A 22881-nucleotide genomic window follows, 5' to 3' on the forward strand; every position below is an offset into this window, starting at 1 on the left:
TTACGACTCCAATTTTTTAATATGTTGTAGACGAATGTCTTGTAATGTTCTCCTACAAAAATAAAGGCAATTGCTATATGCAATCTACACGACGCATGGGTCAATCTAAACCTGTGTTTAATGCAAATTTCTCAAAAATTACTAATTTTTCCGAATTTAATTAATGGAAAACAAAAAGACCTACTACTCTAATTTTTTAATATGTTGTAGACAAATGTATTGTAATGTTCTCCTACAAAAATGAAGGCAATTGCTGCATGCAATCCACACGACGCATGGGTCAATCTAAACCCATGTATTAATGCAAATTTTTCAAAAATTACTAATTATTCCGCATTTAATTAAAAGAAAACAAAAAGGCCTACGACTCCAATTTTTTAATATGTTGTAGACGAATGTCTTGTTATGTTCTTCTACAAAAATGAAAGCAATTGCTATATGCAGTCTACACGACGCATGGGTCAATCTAAACCCGTGTTTAATGCGAATTTCTCAAAAATTACTAATTATTCCGCAATTAATTAAAAGAAAACAAAAAGGCCTACGACTCCAATTTTTTAATATGTTGTAGACGAATGTCTTGTAATGTTCTCCTACAAAAATAAAGGCAATTGCTATATGCAATCTACACGACGCATGGGTCAATCTAAACCTGTGTTTAATGCGAATTTCTCAAAAATTACTAATTTTTCCGAATTTAATTAATGGAAAACAAAAAGACCTACTACTCTAATTTTTTAATATGTTGTAGACAAATGTATTGTAATGTTCTCCTACAAAAATGAAGGCAATTGCTGCATGCAATCCACACGACGCATGGGTCAATCTAAACCCATGTATTAATGCAAATTTTTCAAAAATTACTAATTATTCCGCATTTAATTAAAAGAAAACAAAAAGGCCTACGACTCCAATTTTTTAATATGTTGTAGACGAATGTCTTGTTATGTTCTTCTACAAAAATGAAAGCAATTGCTATATGCAGTCTACACGACGCATGGGTCAATCTAAACCCGTGTTTAATGCGAATTTCTCAAAAATTACTAATTTTTCCGAATTTAATTAATGGAAAACGAAACGGCTTACGACTCCAATTTTTTAATATGTTGTAGACGAATGTTTTGTAATGTTCTCCTACAAAAATAAAGGCAATTGCTATATGCAATCTACACGACGCATGGGTCAATCTAAACCTGTGTTTAATGCGAATTTCTCAAAAATTACTAATTCTTCCGAATTTAATTAATGGAAAACGAAACGGCTTACGACTCCAATTTTTTAATATGTTGTAGACGAATGTCTTGTAATGTTCTCCTACAAAAATAAAGGCAATTGCTATATGCAATCTACACGACGCATGGGTCAATCTAAACCTGTGTTTAATGCGAATTTCTCAAAAATTACTAATTCTTCCGAATTTAATTAATGGAAAACAAAAAGACCTACGATTCCAATTTTTTAATATGTTGTAGACGAATGTCTTGTAATGTTCTCCTACAAAAATAAAGGCAATTGCTATATGCAATCTACACGACGCATGGGTCAATCTAAACCCATGTATTAATGCAAATTTTTCAAAAATTACTAATTATTCCGCAATTAATTAAAAGAAAACAAAAAGGCCTACGACTCCAATTTCTTAATATGTTGTAGACGAATGTCTTGTAATGTTCTCCTACAAAAATAAAGGCAATTGCTATATGCAATCTACACGACGCATGGGTCAATCTAAACCTGTGTTTAATGCGAATTTCTCAAAAATTACTAATTTTTCCGAATTTAATTAATGGAAAACAAAACGGCTTACGACTCCAATTTTTTAATATGTTGTAGACGAATGTCTTGTAATGTTCTCCTACAAAAATAAAGGCAATTGCTATATGCAATCTACACGACGCATGGGTCAATCTAAACCTGTGTTTAATGCGAATTTCTCAAAAATTACTAATTCTTCCGAATTTAATTAATGGAAAACGAAACGGCATACGACTCCAATTTTTTAATATGTTGTAGACGAATGTCTTGTAATGTTCTCCTACAAAAATAAAGGCAATTGCTATATGCAATCTACACGACGCATGGGTCAATCTAAACCTGTGTTTAATGCGAATTTCTCAAAAATTACTAATTCTTCCGAATTTAATCAATGGAAAACGAAACGGCATACGACTCCAATTTTTTAATATGTTGTAGACGAATGTCTTGTAATGTTCTCCTACAAAAATAAAGGCAATTGCTATATGCAATCTACACGACGCATGGGTCAATCTAAACCTGTGTTTAATGCGAATTTCTCAAAAATTACTAATTTTTCCGAATTTAATTAATGGAAAACAAAAAGACCTACTACTCTAATTTTTTAATATGTTGTAGACAAATGTATTGTAATGTTCTCCTACAAAAATGAAGGCAATTGCTGCATGCAATCCACACGACGCATGGGTCAATCTAAACCCATGTATTAATGCAAATTTTTCAAAAATTACTAATTATTCCGCATTTAATTAAAAGAAAACAAAAAGGCCATCGACTCCAATTTTTTAATATGTTGTAGACGAATGTCTTGTTATGTTCTTCTACAAAAATGAAAGCAATTGCTATATGCAGTCTACACGACGCATGGGTCAATCTAAACCCGTGTTTAATGCGAATTTCTCAAAAATTACTAATTATTCCGCAATTAATTAAAAGAAAACAAAAAGGCCTACGACTCCAATTTCTTAATATGTTGTAGACGAATGTCTTGTAATGTTCTCCTACAAAAATAAAGGCAATTGCTATATGCAATCTACACGACGCATGGGTCAATCTAAACCTGTGTTTAATGCGAATTTCTCAAAAATTACTAATTTTTCCGAATTTAATTAATGGAAAACAAAAAGACCTACTACTCTAATTTTTTAATATGTTGTAGACAAATGTATTGTAATGTTCTCCTACAAAAATGAAGGCAATTGCTGCATGCAATCCACACGACGCATGGGTCAATCTAAACCCATGTATTAATGCAAATTTTTCAAAAATTACTAATTATTCCGCATTTAATTAAAAGAAAACAAAAAGGCCTACGACTCCAATTTTTTAATATGTTGTAGACGAATGTCTTGTTATGTTCTTCTACAAAAAAGAAAGCAATTGCTTTATGCAGTCTACACGACGCATGGGTCAATCTAAACCCGTGTTTAATGCGAATTTCTCAAAAATTACTAATTATTCCGCAATTAATTAAAAGAAAACAAAAAGGCCTACGACTCCAATTTCTTAATATGTTGTAGACGAATGTCTTGTAATGTTCTCCTACAAAAATAAAGGCAATTGCTATATGCAATCTACACGACGCATGGGTCAATCTAAACCTGTGTTTAATGCGAATTTCTCAAAAATTACTAATTCTTCCGAATTTAATTAATGGAAAACAAAAAGACCTACGATTCCAATTTTTTAATATGTTGTAGACGAATGTCTTGTAATGTTCTCCTACAAAAATAAAAGCAATTGCTATATGCAATCTACACGACGCATGGGTCAATCTAAACCTGTGTTTAATGCGAATTTCTCAAAAATTACTAATATTTTCGAATTTAATTAATGGAAAACAAAACGGCTTACGACTCCAATTTTTTAATATGTTGTAGACGAATCTCTTGTAATGTTCTCCTACAAAAATAAAGGCAATTGCTATATGCAATCTACACGACGCATGGGTCAATCTAAACCTGTGTTTAATGCGAATTTCTCAAAAATTACTAATTTTTCCGAATTTAATTAATGGAAAACAAAAAGACCTACGATTCCAATTTTTTAATATGTTGTAGACGAATGTCTTGTAATGTTCTCCTACAAAAATAAAGGCAATTGCTATATGCAATCTACACGACGCATGGGTCAATCTAAACCTGTGTTTAATGCGAATTTCTCAAAAATTACTAATTTTTCCGAATTTAATTAATGGAAAACAAAAAGACCTACGATTCCAATTTTTTAATATGTTGTAGACGAATGTCTTGTAATGTTCTCCTACAAAAATAAAGGCAATTGCTATATGCAATCTACACGACGCATGGGTCAATCTAAACCCATGTATTAATGCAAATTTTTCAAAAATTACTAATTATTCCGCAATTAATTAAAAGAAAACAAAAAAGCCTACGACTCCAATTTTTTAATATGTTGTAGACGAATGTCTTGTAATGTTCTCCTACAAAAATAAAGGCAATTGCTATATGCAATCTACACGACGCATGGGTCAATCTAAACCCATGTATTAATGCAAATTTTTCAAAAATTACTAATTATTCCGCAATTAATTAAAAGAAAACAAAAAAGCCTACGACTCCAATTTTTTAATATGTTGTAGACAAATGTCTTGTAATGTTCTCCTACAAAAATAAAGGCAATTGCTATATGCAATCTACACGACGCATGGGTCAATCTAAACCTGTGTTTAATGCGAATTTCTCAAAAATTACTAATTCTTCCCAATTTAATTAATGGAAAACAAAACGGCTTACGACTCCAATTTTTTAATATGTTGTAGACGAATGTCTTGTAATGTTCTCCTACAAAAATAAAGGCAATTGCTATATGCAATCTACACGACGCATGGGTCAATCTAAACCCATGTATTAATGCAAATTTTTCAAAAATTACTAATTATTCCGCATTTAATTAAAAGAAAACAAAAAGGCCTACGACTCCAATTTTTTAATATGTTGTAGACGAATGTCTTGTTATGTTCTTCTACAAAAATGAAAGCAATTGCTATATGCAGTCTACACGACGCATGGGTCAATCTAAACCCGTGTTTAATGCGAATTTCTCAAAAATTACTAATTTTTCCGAATTTAATTAATGGAAAACAAAAAGGCTTACGACTCCAATTTTTTAATATGTTGTAGACGAATCTCTTGTAATGTTCTCCTACAAAAATAAAGGCAATTGCTATATGCAATCTACACAACGCATGGGTCAATCTAAACCTGTGTTTAATGCGAATTTCTCAAAAATTACTAATTTTTCCGAATTTAATTAATGGAAAACAAAAAGACCTACGACTCCAATTTTTTAATATGTTGTAGACGAATCTCTTGTAATGTTCTCCTACAAAAATAAAGGCAATTGCTACATGCAATCTACACGACGCATGGGTCAATCTAAACCTGTGTTTAATGCGAATTTCTCAAAAATTACTAATTTTTCCGAATTTAATTAATGGAAAACAAAAAGACCTACGACTCCAATTTTTTAATATGTTGTAGACGAATCTCTTGTAATGTTCTCCTACAAAAATGAAGGCAATTGCTGCATGCAATTTACACGACGCATGGGTCAATCTAAACCCATGTATTAATGCAAATTTTTCAAAAATTACTAATTATTCCGCATTTAATTAAAAGAAAACAAAAAGGCCATCGACTCCAATTTTTTAATATGTTGAAGACGAATGTCTTGTAATGTTCTCCTACAAAAATAAAGGCAATTGCTATATGCAATCTACACGACGCATGGGTCAATCTAAACCCATGTATTAATGCAAATTTTTCAAAAATTACTAATTATTCCGCAATTAATTAAAAGAAAACAAAAAGGCCATCGACTCCAATTTCTTAATATGTTGTAGACGAATGTCTTGTAATGTTCTCCTACAAAAATAAAGGCAATTGCTATATGCAATCTACACGACGCATGGGTCAATCTAAACCTGTGTTTAATGCGAATTTCTCAAAAATTACTAATTCTTCCGAATTTAATTAATGGAAAACAAAAAGACCTACGATTCCAATTTTTTAATATGTTGTAGACGAATGTCTTGTAATGTTCTCCTACAAAAATAAAGGCAATTGCTATATGCAATCTACACGACGCATGGGTCAATCTAAACCTGTGTTTAATGCGAATTTCTCAAAAATTACTAATATTTTCGAATTTAATTAATGGAAAACAAAACGGCTTACGACTCCAATTTTTTATTATGTTGTAGACGAATGTCTTGTAATGTTCTCCTACAAAAATAAAGGCAATTGCTATATGCAATCTACACGACGCATGGGTCAATCTAAACCTGTGTTTAATGCAAATTTCTCAAAAATTACTAATTTTTCCGAATTTAATTAATGGAAAACAAAAAGACCTACGATTCCAATTTTTTAATATGTTGTAGACGAATGTCTTGTAATGTTCTCCTACAAAAATAAAGGCAATTGCTATATGCAATCTACACGACGCATGGGTCAATCTAAACCTGTGTTTAATGCGAATTTCTCAAAAATTACTAATTTTTCCGAATTTAATTAATGGAAAACAAAACGGCTTACGACTCCAATTTTTTAATATGTTGTAGACGAATGTCTTGTAATGTTCTCCTACAAAAATAAAGGCAATTGCTATATGCAATCTACACGACGCATGGGTCAATCTAAACCTGTGTTTAATGTGAATTTCTCAAAAATTACTAATTCTTCCGAATTTAATTAATAGAAAACGAAACGGCTTACGACTCCAATTTTTTAATATGTTGTAGACGAATGTCTTGTAATGTTCTCCTACAAAAATAAAGGCAATTGCTATATGCAATCTACACGACGCATGGGTCAATCTGAACCTGTGTTTAATGCGAATTTCTCAAAAATTACTAATTTTTCCGAATTTAATTAATGGAAAACAAAACGGCTTACGACTCCAATTTTTTAATATGTTGTAGACGAATGTCTTGTAATGTTCTCCTACAAAAATAAAGGCAATTGGTATATGCAATCTACACGACGCATGGGTCAATCTAAACCTGTGTTTAATGCGAATTTCTCAAAAATTACTAATTCTTCCGAATTTAATTAATGGAAAACGAAACGGCATACGACTCCAATTTTTTAATATGTTGTAGACGAATGTCTTGTAATGTTCTCCTACAAAAATAAAGGCAATTGCTATATGCAATCTACACGACGCATGGGTCAATCTAAACCTGTGTTTAATGCGAATTTCTCAAAAATTACTAATTTTTCCGAATTTAATTAATGGAAAACAAAAAGACCTACGATTCCAATTTTTTAATATGTTGTAGACGAATGTCTTGTAATGTTCTCCTACAAAAATAAAGGCAATTGCTATATGCAATCTACACGACGCATGGGTCAATCTAAACCTGTGTTTAATGCGAATTTCTCAAAAATTACTAATTCTTCCGAATTTAATTAATGGAAAACGAAACGGCATACGACTCCAATTTTTTAATATGTTGTAGACGAATGTCTTGTAATGTTCTCCTACAAAAATAAAGGCAATTGCTATATGCAATCTACACGACGCATGGGTCAATCTAAACCTGTGTTTAATGCGAATTTCTCAAAAATTACTAATTCTTCCGAATTTAATTAATGGAAAACGAAACGGCATACGACTCCAATTTTTTAATATGTTGTAGACGAATGTCTTGTAATGTTCTCCTACAAAAATAAAGGCAATTGCTATATGCAATCTACACGACGCATGGGTCAATCTAAACCTGTGTTTAATGCGAATTTCTCAAAAATTACTAATTCTTCCGAATTTAATTAATGGAAAACGAAACGGCATACGACTCCAATTTTTTAATATGTTGTAGACGAATGTCTTGTAATGTTCTCCTACAAAAATAAAGGCAATTGCTATATGCAATCTACACGACGCATGGGTCAATCTAAACCTGTGTTTAATGCGAATTTCTCAAAAATTACTAATTCTTCCGAATTTAATTAATGGAAAACGAAACGGCATACGACTCCAATTTTTTAATATGTTGTAGACGAATGTCTTGTAATGTTCTCCTACAAAAATAAAGGCAATTGCTATATGCAATCTACACGACGCATGGGTCAATCTAAACCTGTGTTTAATGCGAATTTCTCAAAAATTACTAATTCTTCCGAATTTAATTAATGGAAAACGAAACGGCATACGACTCCAATTTTTTAATATGTTGTAGACGAATGTCTTGTAATGTTCTCCTACAAAAATAAAGGCAATTGCTATATGCAATCTACACGACGCATGGGTCAATCTAAACCTGTGTTTAATGCGAATTTCTCAAAAATTACTAATTTTTCCGAATTTAATTAATGGAAAACAAAAAGACCTACGATTCCAATTTCTTAATATGTTGTAGACGAATGTCTTGTAATGTTCTCCTACAAAAAGAAAGGCAATTGCTATATGCAATCTACACGACGCATGGGTCAATCTAAACCCATGTATTAATGCAAATTTTTCAAAAATTACTAATTATTCCGCAATTAATTAAAAGAAAACAAAAAGGCCTACGACTCCAATTTCTTAATATGTTGTAGACGAATGTCTTGTAATGTTCTCCTACAAAAATAAAGGCAATTGCTATATGCAATCTACACGACGCATGGGTCAATCTAAACCTGTGTTTAATGCGAATTTCTCAAAAATTACTAATTTTTCCGAATTTAATTAATGGAAAACAAAAAGACCTACGATTCCAATTTTTTAATATGTTGTAGACGAATGTCTTGTAATGTTCTCCTACAAAAATAAAGGCAATTGCTATATGCAATCTACACGACGCATGGGTCAATCTAAACCTGTGTTTAATGCGAATTTCTCAAAAATTACTAATTTTTCCGAATTTAATTAATGGAAAACAAAACGGCTTACGACTCCAATTTTTTAATATGTTGTAGACAAATGTCTTGTAATGTTCTCCTACAAAAATAAAGGCAATTGCTATATGCAATCTACACGACGCATGGGTCAATCTAAACCTGTGTTTAATGCGAATTTCTCAAAAATTACTAATTTTTCCGAATTTAATTAATGGAAAACAAAAAGGCTTACGACTCCAATTTTTTAATATGTTGTAGGCGAATGTCTTGTAATGTTCTCCTACAAAAATAAAGGCAATTGCTATATGCAATCTACACGACGCATGGGTCAATCTAAACCTGTGTTTAATGCGAATTTCTCAAAAATTACTAATTTTTCCGAATTTAATTAATGGAAAACAAAACGGCTTACGACTCCAATTTTTTAATATGTTGTAGACGAATGTCTTGTAATGTTCTCCTACAAAAATAAAGGCAATTGCTATATGCAATCTACACGACGCATGGGTCAATCTAAACCTGTGTTTAATGCGAATTTCTCAAAAATTACTAATTTTTCCGAATTTAATTAATGGAAAACAAAACGGCTTACGACTCCAATTTTTTAATATGTTGTAGACAAATGTCTTGTAATGTTCTCCTACAAAAATAAAGGCAATTGCTATATGCAATCTACACGACGCATGGGTCAATCTAAACCTGTGTTTAATGCGAATTTCTCAAAAATTACTAATTTTTCCGAATTTAATTAATGGAAAACAAAAAGGCTTACGACTCCAATTTTTTAATATGTTGTAGGCGAATGTCTTGTAATGTTCTCCTACAAAAATAAAGGCAATTGCTATATGCAATCTACACGACGCATGGGTCAATCTAAACCTGTGTTTAATGCGAATTTCTCAAAAATTACTAATTTTTCCGAATTTAATTAATGGAAAACAAAACGGCTTACGACTCCAATTTTTTAATATGTTGTAGACGAATGTCTTGTAATGTTCTCCTACAAAAATAAAGGCAATTGCTATATGCAATCTACACGACGCATGGGTCAATCTAAACCTGTGTTTAATGCGAATTTCTCAAAAATTACTAATTCTTCCGAATTTAATTAATGGAAAACAAAAAGACCTACGATTCCAATTTTTTAATATGTTGTAGGCGAATGTTTTGTAATGTTCTCCTATAAAAATGAAGGCAATTGCTGCATGCAGTCCACACGACGCATGGGTCAATCAAAACCCATGTATTAATGCAAATTTTTCAAAAATTACTAATTATTCCACATTTAATTAAAAGAAAACAAAAAGGCCAGCGACTCCAATTTTTTAATATGTTGTAGACAAATGTCTTGTTATGTTTTCCTACAAAAATGAAAGCAATTGCTATATGCAGTCTACACGACGCATGGGTCAGTCTAAACCCGTGTTTAATGCGAATTTCTCAAAAATGACTAATTATTTCGCATTTAATTAAAAGAAAACAAAAAGGCCAGCGACTCCAATTTTTTAATATGTTGTAGACGAATGTCTTGTAATGTTCTCCTACAAAAATGAAGGCAATTGCTGTATGCAATCCACACGTCGCATGGGTCAATCTAAACCTATGTATTAATGCAAATTTTTCAAAAATTACTAATTATTCCGCATTTAATTAAAAGAAAACAAAAAGGCCATCGACTCCAATTTTTTAATATGTTGTAGACGAATGTCTTGTTATGTTCTTCTACAAAAATAAAGGCAATTGCTATATGCAATCTACACGACGCATGGGTCAATCTAAACCCGTGTTTAATGCGAATTTCTCAAAAATTACTAATTTTTCCGAATTTAATTAATGGAAAACAAAAAGGCTTACGACTCCAATTTTTTAATATGTTGTAGGCGAATGTCTTGTAATGTTCTCCTACAAAAATAAAGGCAATTGCTATATGCAATCTACACGACGCATGGGTCAATCTAAACCTGTGTTTAATGCGAATTTCTCAAAAATTACTAATTTTTCCGAATTTAATTAATGGAAAACAAAACGGCTTACGACTCCAATTTTTTAATATGTTGTAGACAAATGTCTTGTAATGTTCTCCTACAAAAATAAAGGCAATTGCTATATGCAATCTACACGACGCATGGGTCAATCTAAACCCGTGTTTAATGCGAATTTCTCAAAAATTACTAATTCTTCCGAATTTAATTAATGGAAAACAAAAAGACCTACGATTCCAATTTTTTAATATGTTGTAGGCGAATGTCTTGTAATGTTCTCCTACAAAAATGAAGGCAATTGCTGCATGCAGTCCACACGACGCATGGGTCAATCTAAACCCATGTATTAATGCAAATTTTTCAAAAATTACTAATTATTCCGCATTTAATTAAAAGAAAACAAAAAGGCCATCGACTCCAATTTTTTAATATCTTGTAGACGAATGTCTTGTTATGTTCTTCTACAAAAATAAAGGCAATTGCTATATGCAATCTACACGACGCATGGGTCAATCTAAACCCGTGTTTAATGCGAATTTCTCAAAAATTACTAATTTTTCCGAATTTAATTAATGGAAAACAAAAAGGCCCACGACTCCAATTTTTTAATATGTTGTAGGCGAATGTCTTGTTATGTTTTCCTACAAAAATGAAAGCAATTGCTATATGCAGTCTACACGACGCATGGGTCAGTCTAAACCCGTGTTTAATGCGAATTTCTCAAAAATGACTAATTATTTCGCATTTAATTAAAAGAAAACAAAAAGGCCAGCGACTCCAATTTTTTAATATGTTGTAGACGAATGTCTTGTAATGTTCTCCTACAAAAATGAAGGCAATTGCTGTATGCAATCCACACGTCGCATGGGTCAATCTAAACCTATGTATTAATGCAAATTTTTCAAAAATTACTAATTATTCCGCATTTAATTAAAAGAAAACAAAAAAGCCTGCGACTCCAATTTTTTAATATGTTGTAGGCGAATGTCTTGTGATGTTCTGCTACAAAAATAAATCTCATTGTAAATATTGTAAAATCAGAATCAAGATTTGATAACATCTTGACCCTGTACACCCTTCTTTTTTTTGTTTTAAATACGACAGAAATAGCTCTTTTGAAAAACAAATCCAAACTTTGGAAAAGTTAAGCTTCAAACTTGAAAGTGGTAAATCCATTTCGTTCGCGATTCCTCGAAAGCCTCTCCGGTGAATATGTAAGCATTGTCCGGTCACCGCAATCCTCCAACATCCTCCCGCTACATTTCTTTCCGGTTCACACCGTCCCATGAATTATTTATGGGATGCGAACACGAATTTCCACGTAACGCCAAGCACAATACCGCCTCTTTACCGTTTAAATTGTACGTTTGCATCACATCCGCCAAAGTGGTTTGTAAATATGCATCCCTCTAGTCGCCTCGATTTTCCCAAAACTTGTTGAATCACGGAAAAAACAATCCACTTGACGAATATACAGTGTGTTGCTTGTCGTTCGATTAAATATTTAGTTCGACAGAATCTGGCTGCGAAGTTTAAGCCGAATGGCACGTACTTTAAACGCGACCTTATGAATATATCATCAGGGGGTGATGTGGGGCTAACATACCCCACTAAGTGGATTGGCGTTGCGAATTGTCGTCCCAGTCATCATGGACTAGCGTCACTATACATTTTTAAAATCGGAAAAGTTCAAAATGGAACTCGGCTCGGGAATCAAATTAATTTGTGCTAATTGTTTAGTCGTAAAATAATTCCATCCATTGTTGTTTCGTCATAAATCAAAAATTTAATTTCCGGGACGGAAATGTGTTATTACAAACTGGGCAATGTGTGCCGTAAATAAGTTAAATTAAGATTAATTTCAGTGTTAAGTCAACTCGATTAGAAACCGGAGTGATGTGTTTATAGTTCTTGACTTTTCAAACCGGAGACAAATGGTGCAATTACGTGACGGGGAGCAAACTAATAAAATATTAATAGTTTATTGCCTAATGCGTGCTTTGATCGGATCAACTATGTTAAAGGTTCATCTTAATCCAAATGATTAACTACGCACCTAACCCCAGCAACATCATAAGCACTTAGGGCTTATTAGAGCTTACACTTCTCACTTGGCAATAACATCGCGCAATTAGTTTAAATTTGGGCCCACATACGGGGTGATCTTTACATGTAATTTTTTTATACAAATGATACTAACCCTTAGACTTACCTAAAATTATTTCCAACTAATCAGCGTGTTTCCGAAATTAGCTACACTACAAACTTATATATTTTTTAATAAAATACTTTATATTTTTTCGCATTTTTGGTTGTAGTTTTTAACACTGATCTTTTTATTAACAGCTATTGGTCGATTTGCTTACTTTTTGACAAAAACACGTTTTTTGAAAAAAATATAACACAAAATGTAAGAGTTCTAGAAAAGTACGACTTCCACCACTTTAAAGAAGGTTTATAGTTAAAGGATATAATATTTTTAGTTCACTCCAATCAATTATATTACGATAACTTAAAATTTTTTATTATAACGTCTTTTTTTTATAAAGACTTTGAAATCGTTTTTCTGAAAAACAACAAAAAAATTGTCAACTATAGTTTCTGTAGTCGAAAATTGAAATTTCAAGCTAGTGTTTACAGAAACTAGCTTTAGTGTTAACCCTAGTTAGTTATTGTTGTGAATATTTTCAGAACACTCTGTATATCGGAAAATAATTTTAAGTAAGTGAGGAAGTTTGTAACAATAGTTTTTATAAAAAAAAGATTACTTTACTAACATTTAAAGATCGGTGATGGATTTTTTCAAATCGCTGAGACACCCTGTATATAAATTTGTTTATTGAAAAAATTTATTCCAAAAAGTAATCACACACTAAAACGTAAAACTGTTAAATTAAAACAATTAAATGTTAAAATTTTGTACTAAGTTTTGTGTAAAAATGGTGGATGCGCCGGGCAACCAAAATTAATTTTAATTTTGCTTTTGCTAATATCTGTTTCAACACTATAAAAATATCATTTTTACACTTTTTGGGGTTAAATAGATTACAAATTAAGGCTTTTTGATTTTGTGTTAAACTGAACTCAGTAACCAATTTAGTGCCAAGACCGTGATTAAGACCAATTAGAAAAGATGATAGTTTTTTTACAGTTTTAAACAGATATTACTTGCGTAAAAAAATTTCAAAAATTGTTAATTTAAAAATTAATGTTTTTTTTAATAAATAAATAAATGTAATAAGCAAAATAGAAATTAACACAGATCTCGTTTGGTTGTCACGTTTTAAAGTATATACTTTCTACTTGTTAGAAGTAGTTGTTTAGAACGTTTTTCAAAAACTTAACATACACTGAGGTTTTTTATTTTACTAAACATCGCATAACACAAATAACACTATTAATCCTATGTTCAGTGTTAAAAATACAATCAATGCTTTACTAAAGTTTTTAAATATTTTGTATAAGGTAAATGGTAAAGAGTTTATTTTGCTGAACATCAGGTAACACACATATTACACTAGCAGTTGTTTTATGAGATCAAAATTGTTGCATTAAAAGTAAAAATCTATGAACTGTAACTTTCGCAACTTTAAAGATAAAATTTCAAACTAAAAGGATACATTTTTTTCAGTTCTCTGCAATCAAGAAGATAAAAAAATTTAAAGGTTTTTTGCAAGTTAAATAATTTAAAACTTTTAATAAGATCACCTTAGTTTTTAATCTACAAGACCTTAAAAACATTAACACTTAAAAGTTGACACTTTTAGAATATTTTTAACTTTAAACTTTAGAATCATTAACTATTTGTTTCCGTAGTCGAAAAGTGGTATTTTTAGCCAATTACAACTTTAGTATTTACCCTTGGGCCATTATCCGTTATTTGCTACAGTAGAATAATTAAAATTAAAAAACATCATTCTATGTAGTAATGCAAAAAATATGAGGTGTTTTATTTAAAAAACAATAGATAATTAATTTACGAAACACCTGTATACTTAAAAATAATTTTAAAAAGTCAGGGATCAATACACACGACTTTCATAAAAAAGATAAATTTTCAGACCTAAAGATCAATACTGAACTTTAGCACATCGCTGAGACACTCTGTATATAATTTCGTTTATTTAAAACGTTATTCAAAAAAGTAGTAACACAGTAGAATATTTAGAACTACCAAACATTAAAATGTAAAAAGTTAAGTTTAAAAATGGTGGATGCGCCGGGATAACAAAATTTCTTTTAATTTTGCTTTTGCTAATATTTGTTTCAAAATTATAAAAAATAGCAACAATTTACATTTACAGTTTTTCTTGGAGCTTTAATAAATCACAAATTGAAACAAATAAATAAATTAAATTAATAAAATGGAAATTAACAGATTTGGTCGTCACGCTTTAAAATATATTTTTTCTACTTATTCGAAATCGTCTTTTGAGACGCTTTTTTAAAAAAATATAATTTACACTGACGTTTTAATTTCACCAAACATCGTATAACACGCATAAGATTATTAATTGTATTATACTATGTTCAGTTTTAAAAAAAAATCCATGTCACTGCATTACTAACAGTTTCATAGTAACATCAGTGTTCAGCAAAATTAAATCTTTACTGTATAAGTTTTATTAGATTATTTACACTCATTGATAATAAATAAATAAAAAAAACAAAATGGTGGATGAGCCGAGATAAAAACCATAAAATTTCATGAAAATAAATATTTAACAACACTAATTAGCCATTTAATTTATTTTTATCAATAAACTAAATTAAAAAATGGTGCCGGTACGATGGGGTGAAAAAGATCCAATCGTGTAACTTTTTATTCACTCATCGGTTCCCTATTTGACAAACTCATTTCCCACAAAGCAAGCCCTCCATGCAAAATTGCCATCTTTTTCAATCCCCAACAATCTCGAAATAAGTTCCAAAGAAAGCTGCTCGAAGCTATGCATCGTTTCAAGCGAACATAAAAGACTTTCCGCTACATTTTATGTAGTTATTTTTTTATTTCAGCGCTAGATTGAATTGAATAAGCATTGATATTTGACAGTAGTGATACTTTTTCGTCATTTTTGTGCCAGATATTAGCCGGAATCGTCTGGCAAGTCGTCGATATCTGCGCTGGTGCGTGATGGAACGCAGCCATCTGCACGATTTTAAAGTCGCGTGCTTCCAATGCAAATCCACTCTTTTTGTAAACAACCCCTTTTCGGCAAACGTGACATATTTTTGTTACAGCTTTGCAAAATTTTGACGACCGGATTGAGGAAGAAACCACTTCATTGAGTAATTTCAACTCACACGGATCTCCAAAATGAGGGTTTCACTGGGCTAGGAATCGTAATTATCTTGAAGCAAATTTATTTGCTTGCGAGATGAAAGAAAATTTCTAATATGATGTTACGAGAGCTTCGCGAAAACATTCAGATTGCTGTATAAATATGTGGTTATGAAATCGATGTTGCGACTCTATTTCCTCTTGAGATTTTTCCGTAAAAAAGCTAAAACGCCGAGAAAATTGAATTTAAAACGAACGGACGCTTCTGATGACAGCGTCTCATTATAAACTAGAAGCGCTAGATTATTTACGGGCGCAAAGTCGCTCGGGGTGGTATTTTTCATTATCGTCGAGGCTAACTCACTTATAGAAGAATTATAAAATGAGAACGCTCAAGCCTTGTCTCCCCCGTTTATTTTAGCCCGATTTAATATTGAACACAGTACAAGTTAACACACAAAAATCGAGCAAATGCTTTAACAACTCTCGTTATTTAAAATAACAAGTTGGTGACCGCCGGAGGCTCCCGGTCTTTATTGATAATTCTGGTTTGTGTAATTTTTGTTAAGTGGCTTTTTACGGTCGATTTAAAGTTTCTGGATGAAAAATCTTATGGTAATATAACTTTCCATCACGGCTGAGAGACTCTGTCACTTAAGCAACACCAAACTGACTTTCAGTTCAAAGTTTTGAGAAAAATTGGCTGCTTCATGTCGTTCTATTATAGATCAGTCGAGAAGCTATCACGTCACAGCGGAAATATCCGACTTTGAGGCACTTATCAGAAATTCGGTGTCAACCTTTGATCTACTCCAATATGTTTATGATAAGTTACTATCAAGGGTTTTAAATTGAGAGTTGTTCTAAAGTTCTGCAGCAAGAAGAAGTATTTAAATCTCTTGAAGTACTGAACTCTTACACCGGCGCATCCGCCATACATAAAATTTTAATCTAAAATGAAAATTGTTAACTACAGGTTTGTTACAACTTGTTTATTATTAGAGATATTGACTTTTTTTCGCTAGATTATAACTAAGTTTCTGCTGCATATTTTAAAAACATATTGCGGTATATACTACACAGGGTATACCAATGTTTAAAAAAACACAAAAGTTATATTTTTTCAAATTATCTTAACACGCTTTCATTAAATATTTACCACACAAATATTAAAAATCCTACAAAAGCAGAAATTTTACCATTTTAAAGAAAAAAGTTTAAACGTAAATCAATTGTTCAGCGCATTGCAATTAGTAACGTTAAAAAATTATGAAGTTTGTTAAAAGTTGAATAACTTGAAAAAGTTAAATAAAACACCCTATTTTTTTTTTTTTACTTCTCAAAAATTATTAAATTGTTTATCTAAAATATATTATTAGTTTCAAATGTCCAAAGTTAATAAATAAAAGAATATTTTTCTTTAAAACCTTATTTCTGCAACAATTACCGTAGCAAGCAAGTCCATCACAAAAAAATTGTTCAAGTTTATACTGGGATTTAATAATTCAGAAACAATAGTTAATTATTTTTTTATGTTTAAAGTTAAATATTTTTGATGTAACCTTTGATGTAACCGCGATTATAAAACCTCTCAAATGTGACGCTTGTATAAGGTAACTGTTAGTTAACCACCGTTTACAGTTATTATTTACCCGCGGTTATGTTGCGGTTATATAACTTCTCTTATATCTCAGTTATATGGAATATGTGTGTCGTCATCTAACCTTTATCTACGCGTGGTTATATTTTGATTATATAATTTTCCTTACATCCCGCTCTCGCTTATCTTGCGGTTATGTTTCGTTAGCTAACCATTATTATACGCGTGGTTACATTGTGGTTAAATAACTTCTTTTATATCTCGCTTATATTCCGGTTATGTTTCGTGTTTTAACTTTTATATTTATTTTTGAACACATTGTATGACCATCCTTATAATTTTTTTGTATAACTTTTGCATAAAATTTATTAAAAAAAAACTCAAAATAGAATTTAATATAAATTAAAATTTTAAATATTTGGATATTTGGGATAAATAAGTTATGCTTGTTTGGAGTAACTGTTAATGTTTCTAGAAAGACAATTTAAAAGTCTTTAAGAGGCAAAAATAAAAAATAAGCGGATGTTCTGTTTAAATTTTTTTATCAATTCCACTTACAAAATTCTTTTCATTGTTTTATCTTTTTGACGGCAGTAAGTTAAAAAAAATAGAGGCGTCATAAATTTAATCCGCAATTAAATGCGTGATTAACCATTCACGTGACCAAATTGAACCAATTTTGTTGGTCTATTCGTGTTGTTAACTTTTAACAATGAATTAAATTTTAATACAGCATTTTAGAAACCGTCCTTAAACCCTTTAAATTTGAACTTTTTTCATTAACATGGTGAAAGTCCAATTTTCCTAGAATTCTTAGTTTTTATAAAATATTTTTTTTCTAAATCGTGTGTTCCTCAAAACAATCAAATTATTTAAAAAAATTAGCAAATCCTACTAATATTAATTTATCTTGAAAACGTTAGTGTAAAAATCTATATATAAAAAAATATGGTTTTTTATTTAATAAAATATCACTAATGTTTTTCAAATACTGGGACAGCCTGTATATAGAGCGCGTTAGGGAATGGTTTAGCAAAAATTTAAAGGTAGGTAGAAAATGGCTAAACAAATCGGTTAAGCAAAATTTATGTAAATGCATAGTTTTTCTAAAAAATTGTTCTAAAATCAAAGTTCCAAATTTTGAAAACTGCTGAACTAGAATTTGAAAAATTAACGTAATTTTTAATATTTCTAACAAAACAGCAGATGTAATTTAACATCTTGATCCACTACGTTATTTTTTTATTTCAATTTTTTTGTGTTATTAAATTTTACAAAAAAAAACACAAAAATTTTTGCCTCCCACGCAAATGAACATGTTAGCCACAATTTTAAAAAATTCTCAAAACGCCCATGCGCCACCATCTCCGTTTTGTTTACTGAAAAATTAACTGCCAATAAAATTATCATAAGCCAAACAGTGGCTCTCAACAGGTGGGTTAATAAAAATTTCTGAAGAAAAAAATTTTGGAAAAATGATATAAGGGTTTTTAATTCGTCTGATATCATGACAAGTTTACATGCGAAATATTGCCCAGCTATTTCCTAAAAGCCTGTATATCGCAATATTTTTAAAATATTCAGCAAAAATGCAGCTACAATCTAAAAAAAAATTAAAAAGTCAATATCTCTGATAATAAACAAGTTATAAAACTTTTTCAGACCATTGGAATAACCTGTATGTAAAAATAAATTAATTCTAACTTTTTTCTTGTTTTCCTTAAATTAAATTAGATTCACTTCTGTAGGTAATTTAAATTTAAAATTCTTGTTGAAATTATTTAAAAATTAAGTAAGAATAACATTTAAAAACCAAGACGAAGCAGAATCCGTTAATGGCTAAACTCCCTAAAGCCTTGTAAACCCTCCTCTTCCTTTAATTATTTTGGAAAATTTCAATTTAGCTCAGTTTATCCCCCAAAAATCGCGATCAATATCCTTGTCGGAAGCATTATTTTCCTAATACATCCAAGCCGTGCATCTTTAATTTTTCCAACTAGGTATAAACTCATCCGTTGTAGAAAAACGCTTCTCGAAAATAGGATTTATCCGGCATCCCTCCGGCGTTGCGAGCAGCTTTTAAATTACCATTTTAAATCAGGCCCGGCGAACGCACGTTCGAGCGATAGAAAAGCCATCAAACACCTGTACAGTAGTCGCTCCGGGCCATTCTACAGAATGCACCGGAGTCGATCAAGCCGCATTCAAATGTACGATTTAATATCACAGTGATTAAGCCCGAGGAAATTTCGGTTAACAGTTTTCGGACAATTCGATGTTTGAGTTCTTCGCTTCGATACATGAAAGGATTCCTGAAATGGAACTCTCGACTCGCTTCAAATGATAGAATTACAGTCGCAAGGAAGTTGGCAAACTTTGAATGTCAATGTGACAGGCACTTGTAGAGTTTGCTAATAGAGACTAACAGGCGGAGAGTTGCGAACTTTGGCGCCCAGACGCTGATTCAAATCGATGAAGAATTTTACAAAGTGCGAAAAGGTTTTGTCGAGGCATACGGAATGTCCAGGCTAGTTGGAAAAGTCCATTGTTGGCCTTTATAAATAATTGAAAATTAAATACTTTTTTTCCAAAGCTATAGATACTAACCCCTTCTATCACCTAAAATGATTTTCTAATATATAAGGTGTTTCAGAAATGAGCTACAATATAAAAAATACTTAGTCTATTTTAATAGAGTATTTTAAATGTTATTGCATTTTTGATGTAATACCGGTTTTTGATTAAAATTTGTACTGGTCAATTTTGATTAGTTTTGAATGAATTATTACCTATTTTTTTAAAGCAAACACTCTTTTAAAAAAGGTATTACACAAAAAGAATTTCAGAGTAAAAAAACTCTATCCACAATGCAAAAAAATAGCTTGTTTAATTAAAAAAAACATAAGTGGGTAATGTAGCTAATTTTGGAATCACTCAGTATAAGTGCAAGATTTTTGTATCACATACGTCATGTCAAAACAAAACAAAAACAAAATTAATTGTAACTCGTTATTCACTGCCTTGTTATTCGATTTCGTGGTTTTAAAAATTTCAACAACTTCCACCTTTTACTTCAAAAATAATTGTTGAATTGCCTTAACATTTGTTTAACGGTAAAAATGTTAGATATTTTTTCTGTCCCGTCCGTCATCAATTTGTATTTCTTTTTCCTACAAGTATTTTGTTTTTGTTTTTGTAAAGAAAAATTCACTTCAACTAATGCATTTTATAAAAACTGAAAATAAAATCTGGAAATTTGTGTCTCGGTCATTAAAATGGAATGACTTAAAAAAAATCGGTTATACGTATTTAGTTTTAAATTAATAAAAAACACAAACAGTTTTGATAACACGATGACTAGCTGCGAATTGAACAAGTTCTAACAGATTTATTAATTAAATTTAATTAATCTGAATTACACATTATGTTCACAATGTTCTTCCACACAGAATTTACTTTTTAAATTTTGTAGCTTTTAGTACTGGTTATTTAATTTATTTATTTATTTTTATTTATATATTTTATGTTTATTTTTAGATCATTATTCGTTGTGGAATCAGAAAACATGCTTTTTGTTTTTACAACCTAAGGTAAATCCTAATACATTCAAAGTTATTACTAAAAACTTATTCTGTCAACGACAAATAAATAACTCCGGATGTGTTAGAATGTGCAATGAGGTTGTAATAATAGAAAACGTTTCTTTTTAATACCGCATCAAATGATATAGAAATAAATAGAAATTCTTATTTGAAATAAGCATAATAAAAAGATATTAAACTTAAAAAGTTTAAGAACACTAGGTAGTAATTCACTATTCAGATCAATCAAACTTAATTAATAAGTCTGTTAGATCTTGTTTAACTCGTACTTAGTAATAATGTTATCAAAACAGCACTATGTGTATTTTTTATTATTTTTTAAAATTAAAGTTGATGTAAAACGTGTTATTTATTTGGTTTTTATTTCTTAACAGTAATTTCCAACCCGATTTGAAAAAAAGTAGGAATATGTAAGAAGCTAAAAGTGTATCTTAATACCTTAATAAACATAAAAAATAATAAATAACTTTGAAATGCGAGTAAAATAATATCTACAAAATATCAAAAATTCAAATTTAATAATAACTGAGAAACTGAAAATGAAAAGACCATCTGTAAAACTGAAACAAAGAAGCATCAATAAACTAAAACATTACATTTTAAATAAAAAAACAATATTTAATAATAATTATTTATTAACGGAAAAGCTGCAATACAAAAAAACTAAAAAATAGTGAGAGTAAATGTCTGTACAAGTAAGTGACTGAAAAAGTAAAAAATTATAAAACTATTATGTACTATAAACTAACTATAAAACTACAAAGTAAGATCATTCTGAAATTGAAAATTTAAAATTATAAGAAACCACGAAAAGTTAAAAGTTAAAATGATATAATATAAAAGTATAAAATGAATGTAAAATGTGAAGAAAGTAGAAAATTATAAAAATAAAATACTGACTAACATAAAAACAGTGTGACCAACACACTAAGAGACTATGAGAAAAACAAGAAGCTAGATGTAAAATTAACAAACTAAGAAATTATAAAGATTGATATATTTTTTTTAAACTAAATACTAAAGAAATTGAAAAATATACTACATAAAAAGATACAAAAAAACTATATAACACTAATAAATTAATAAATTACATTCTAAATAAAATCCAATGTAGTAAGAAACAAAAAAGCTAAAAAACTTAAAAACTGCAATAAAAAAAACAAAAAAACAATGATATTAAAATTGTTTAAAACTCAGTGATTGAAAGAGTGAAAAAAGAACACAATAAAACTGCAAAGAAAGAACATTAAGAACTTGAAAAACTGAAACTACAGAGTGATTCAAAAGCGTCGAACCAGCTCTCGTTTGGTGATAAAATACGTTCAATTAAGCACCAATTTTTTTTCAAAAAATTTTATTTATATATTTTTTAATTTGTTTCCCTTAGCAACGGGATCAATTGTTGCTCTTTTGTTTTTCAGGATGTCGAATGTACTAATTTATTGTCGAATTTACAAGTTTTTTAATTGTTTTGCACATCTTTAGACATTAAAAATATTGTTTTTTCCTATAAGCATTTGTTTAATGTTTTAAGAGCTGTTGATTCCGCTAACTAATGTCAAAAACATTATCTGAAGCATCAAAAAATTAACTTAAAATTTTAACTTTGAAGAGCTATATCTCGTGAAAAAGGGCTTAAACAATTTTTTGTCGCAGAAACTTTTCATTAATAGTAATGATAATAATAATAATAATAATAATAATAATAATAATAATAATAATAATAATTTATTCGTACATCTAATCTGAATACACAGATCTTAAACACGTCAAGTATAAATAGTAATTAAGATATATAATATAATTAAAAATA

General features: G+C 30.2%; 1 protein-coding gene across 2 annotated transcripts in view; it reads right to left on the bottom strand.

Annotated features, from left to right (window-relative positions):
* LOC103313893 (TWiK family of potassium channels protein 7) overlaps window positions 1–22881 on the bottom strand; it is a 169232-nt gene that overhangs the window by 39274 nt on the left and 107077 nt on the right. The window lies entirely within an intron of this gene.

Source organism: Tribolium castaneum, chromosome 6, assembly GCF_031307605.1.
Source record: "Tribolium castaneum strain GA2 chromosome 6, icTriCast1.1, whole genome shotgun sequence".
Classification (NCBI taxonomy): Eukaryota; Metazoa; Arthropoda; class Insecta; order Coleoptera; family Tenebrionidae; genus Tribolium; species Tribolium castaneum.